Source organism: Octodon degus, unplaced genomic scaffold (assembly GCF_000260255.1).
Source record: "Octodon degus isolate 3935 unplaced genomic scaffold, OctDeg1.0 scaffold00112, whole genome shotgun sequence".
Classification (NCBI taxonomy): domain Eukaryota; kingdom Metazoa; phylum Chordata; class Mammalia; order Rodentia; family Octodontidae; genus Octodon; species Octodon degus.
Genome location: NW_004524688.1, coordinates 1607784 through 1613006, shown reverse-complemented (window position 1 = coordinate 1613006; position 5223 = coordinate 1607784). Strand labels below are relative to the sequence as shown.

Here is a 5223-nt window from a genome sequence, read left to right as displayed (position 1 = left end):
ACAACCCCCCCAAAACAGAAATATCTTTCATCAAATTCTATTATATGAAATTTGCAAAAGTGTCTAACCTACCAAGTTCACCACTTATTTGAAGAAATCTTTATTAAAGCCAGGCATGGTTGCACATATCTGAAATCTAGCACTCTGGGATACTGAGGCAAGAGGACTGCAAATTCCAGCTTGGGCTAGGCAATTTAGCAAGATTCTGTCTCAAACTGAAAAATAAAAGGGGGAGGGGAGTTGGGATATAGCACAGTGTGAAGGCCCTGGGTTCAATCTTTAGTACTTTAAAAATCAAAACAAATGAAAACAAAAATCATCATTAAAACAAAAATTCAGTGCAACAAAAAGAAACATAGTTACTTCTATTGAATTTGTCCTAATGGAATCTTGTTGTTCTTATACACTACTAGGGCTCCCTCCCTGAGAGTGAGTGTTGCCAGTTGAAACCACATGTGAATGACTAATAGTCTTCCTTCCTCAGTGGAAATCATACTTATTACTGTCACTATTTAAGGAATTTTAATGTTTTGTGTAATATGAAGATGGGATTGTTAATACTACTGTCACTCTCAGGGAATGTGTTGGGGTGGAGGGGTGTGCCTGAGTCAGAGGCCCAAGGGAACCAGTGGCAAGGGGCAAAGGGATAAATTGGTAACTTGCAGCTCTAAGTTCTAAGTTAGCTATTGTGAAAACTAATTCTAATCAGATCAAACAAAAAGGAGGTTCATACATGAAGGTAATCAGGAAATACAAACAACATAATGAAGGCAACAGTTCAAGTGGTGTTGCAAGGAAATGTTCTGTATTAATTCTTTCTGTGTTGGATTCCTTTTTTGGTAAACTCTTTCCATGGCCACCAGGATCCTTAAAGTATTTTCATTTCTAAGGCCAGTAATAACACCAAAAATGAGAGATCCTCTTTCTCCTGACAGCTTAAGCAAGCCTTGTAGCAGTGAGTCATTAGCCTGTCCTGGGTCAGGTGGCTACCACTGAACCCATCACTGTGGCCAAGGGAACAGGGTCTGGGCCACTGTGAAAGGCCTACCAATTTAGTGGTAGAGACATTCAGTCACCAAAATCATGCTGAGTTTCCAATAAGACAAGAGAGGTTTCCTTACCAAAGGGAATAAAAAGAAGAGAGTGAAGAAGAAGAGGGAAAGGGGAAGAGGAGGAGGAGGAGGTGGTGGAGGAGGAGGAAGAGGTAGAAGATGCTAGACAGACATAACTCTTTCATACTCTCCTATAAGGCTTATCCTTCATAGAGCTCAGTCCATATTTGTTGTATTAGTAAAGGTGGGCCAGGCTGTTAGCCAGAGCAATGATAGTCCACATACGATGAAAGTTCCTTTCTTACCTAGGAAACACACAATACAAGGGGAGAGCTGAAGGATGGCCTCTGTTCACATACTCACTGTGGGACTCATATTTCTGCATATCAGCTAGCCTAGTTGAGAAAGGTGATGGTATCGCTTCTTGGCCTTTTGGTTAAGACCAAGTATAGTATCTGTTCTTGTCAAAAGGTGATGGTGAAGGACAGTGGGACCAATTTGTAGGCCAGGCCTGGAAGAGGTACTTATTATCTCAGTTCATATTTATTGGCTGGAACTCAAGTACATGGCCGTACCTAACTTCAAGGGAGGAGGAAAATGTGGGTTATGTGTCCTGGAAGAAGGGGAAAAGCATTTTGGTGAACTGCTACCAATCTTTGCCTCATCACCCACTACTACTGTGCAAGTGGGTAGAAAACCAGGTGCACTAGCAGCTGCATATTGGCTCCTAGCAGCCTATCATCCAACTGTGCAGATGTGACAAGCATCCCTGCAGGAAAAGGATACAGAAATAAACAGGTTCCTTATTTGCCCCAAGTTGTAAAACTACAAATTGTTGGGGTCAGGATTTGACAGATCACTACACAATTCTTAGGACTAGGAAATAAGATGTTTGTAAAGGGTAGGCAGTACCAGGTGCATAAACAAAGATTCATTCAAGGGCTAAGGATGCGTTTCAGTGGGAGAGCAGTTGCCAAGAATGCAGCAACCCTGGCTTTACTGTCCAACACTGTACCCTTCAGCAAAAGATTCAGTAGGAGTCATATGGTTAACATGCTCCTCACTGTAAGCACAATAACATCCTACAAGAATCTTTGAAACTGAGAGATGGATGTCACAGAGGCAGATTTCAGAATACCTTTTTCTTTTCTTCCTAATGGCTTTAAGGAGAGTGGGTCCATTTATTACCTGATGTCAACTAGTGAACCAGGCAAGTGTCACCAGAGGTTAGGACCAGCCTTCACTGTGGGCCGCATATCTCCTCTTCCAAGCAGGACAGCCTTTCTCTATGTGCTGGAAGCCACTCTCTTCTGGTACGGTCTTGTCCAGCTCAGGTCTGCTCCCCAGGAGCTTTCTCTATACAGCCTTCCTAGTTCTTGCCCTCAGGTAGAGTTATTTGTTCCTGTTGAATGTTCCTAAAAGATTCCAAGCATATTCTCATTAAAAATCCTGTCCCAGTGCTTTATAATTTTTGGTACTTGCCCCCCTTACTACCCTGGAAACTTGTTGAAGGCACAATTACTCTTGTTTATAACCTTATGCTTCACACTGAGCCTACAAGATTGGCAAGTGTTAACTGAGTGTTTTTAGGGATTATAATGATAGTTAATATTTATTGAGCAATCACTTTATTCCAGTCATATGAAAAGGCCTTCGTAAGTCTTCATGGATTTTCTCATATTACATGATAAAGTGGGTATTACTGGTGTCCCCACTTTGCAGCTGAGAAAACAGAGGACTGATGAGATTAAGCTCTTTCTGAGGTCACACAGCAGAGAGAGCTTTTTGTCAACATTCAGTGAGGAAGAGGGACACATCTTGCTCTGCGTTAGAGCTGAGAACCATCCAGAAGAGTCCAGGAAGGCGCTTTCAAGATTCCAGAAGACTCTCTATGGAGAAATACAGTAAAAGGCAATTTCTAAGAACTAGGGAGTGAACTGAAGGTCTGAACAAGTGGTCTGGCACCCACGCAGAAGCCTTTGAAAGGCTGGAATAAGAATATCTCTGTTGTAGATGGGGGATTGGGCCTGGTCTCTCCAAGAGTGAGACACAACCTTCTCTGTAACAGAGAAGATGCCACTGCCCTCCAACTACAGAGAAAGTTACTGAAGTCTTCCAGGTCGTTGATCCAGGTCTCCACTGAAATGTAAATAAGGTTAGGCTCTTAGAACCAGTCTTGGTAGTTTTTGAGATTCTTCAACAACACTGTAATTTTCCCAATGTTGGTAACTTTTAAGCAGTCTTTGAACTTTCTAAAACTGCATCTCCTTTGTCCTTTTTCTTGTTTATTTTGCAAGCAGCAGGGATGAGCAGAGGTGGGGGAAGCCACGTACCTGTGTGCAATGGTTGGCACTGGGAAAAGAGGACCTCTCTACTCCTAAGAGAGAGACTGTGGAGAAGCTCCCAGGGAGAGAGCTACTATTGAGGGAGAAATGGATCTCTCAATAGTTGGGGGAGGAACACCAAAGACAAAGGAAAATGTGAGGAGCGGGCTCCATGGACAGCAGCTCAGGGAAGAATACCTGGATGTAGAAGAAGGCCACAGTTCTTCTCATACTTCCAGTCCTTAGCTCTCAGATGCTACAAAGATGTGTGTCACAGAAATTCACGTCTGCATTCAGGCGAAGCCACGGGCTTTACCTCTTTATCCTATTTTATTTTTTATTTATTTATTTTTGTCAGAATCGGGGATTGAACTCAGGTCCTTGTGCTTGCCAGGGAAGCGCTTATTCTACTGAACCACCTCCCCAGCCCTTTTACCTCTTTATCACAAGTGCAGTGTAAACTAAATTAGGAAGGAAAGACTACAAGCTTTGCAAATCTCTCTTGTAAGGATTCGGGGATCACAGGCACTTGATGGCTACCGCAATCACCAGAAGCTCATTACTGCCAAGGGTGAACACGAGTTCCTGAGCTATGTGGATGGAAACGCTGGGTCATGGAAGCTGCTGGCTGCTTTGCAGATCAGGTTTAATTAGCATGAAGATTTTCTCACTAGATTGGAGGCCTCCCTTTGATTCTTAAAGAGGGAAAAGATGTAATAAATGAGAGTAACTTTTTTGCAATTGACCAGTAACTTGATTCAATTCCAATTAAAAATAAATAACAGATCAAAGTATCTTCTTAGATTGAATGCATTCTAATGTTTCCCAAGAGTTAACATTATTTAGAAACTAGGATCTTTTTTTCATCAATAAAGTTCTTGCATATGACTTTAAATAGAGTGCGAATAGTAAAACTTTCTCCAAACCAAACTGAAAATCACAGATAAGCACTATAGCCACATTAACACCCTAGGGTTGGAAGGAGAAGCTATACACTGAGCTAGCAAGTAAGGATAGCATCTTGTGTTCAGAGGAAGGGAAAAACAAAACAAAACTGCATCTAGGTTCACTTCTCAGCAAAACAGATTTGTTGAAAGACAATTTGCTTTTGTCAGATTCTTCCCTTTCGCTCTCTTTATGCAATCTCCCTTTAGTAGAATGACATTATAGATGAATGAACACTGCAAAGACAAAATTGATACTCCAGAATACATTGTCAAGTGAAGGGTAATTATCAGTCTTATATCAGCTAGTTAGAAAAGAGTTACACTAAGAGGGTGGCAAAATATGTATGTAGTATAAGTAAGAAATCCTACTACTATACATCACACTAACAAGCTTCATGATTAACTCATGGCCTCTCTGAGACTCGTGAGGTCATGGCGCTGATGGGAACTAACCCTCTAACCCACATGTTAACAGAGAGAATGGCAAAAGGTCCAGGGGGTACCTGCGGAACTTCTAAGGCTGGCAGGTAGGGTACATTCAGAGCTCACATTTGTGGCAGTCACTACAAGTAATACTAGGAAGATTTTGCCTTATAGAAATCTAGTACAAGAATAGGCATTTAACCTTTTGTTATGGTCTACAGCAGTGATGGCAAACCTTTTAGAGTTTTGAACGATATAGACCATTATAGCATGTGTGCCTTAGGTTTGCCACCATTAGTCTACAGCATTACAATAATTGTTTTTGTAAAAACAGATCTTGAGACAAAAACTCTAAGTTCCTTATAACATCAAGATTCAATTATAGCAGACTGAATCATGTCCTAGGTATCTATTGATAGTATGGCCTTTGGAGAACAAGAAAAGATGCAAATACCAATTCTGTTCAGTATTAGTACT

The 5223-nt window shown here is 41.4% G+C and overlaps 1 pseudogene; it reads left to right on the top strand.

The window, feature by feature from the left end:
• The first annotated feature begins 1468 nt into the window (after positions 1–1468).
• LOC111812091 lies at positions 1469–1613 on the top strand (annotated as a pseudogene).
• Positions 1614–5223: the final 3610 nt, after the last annotated feature.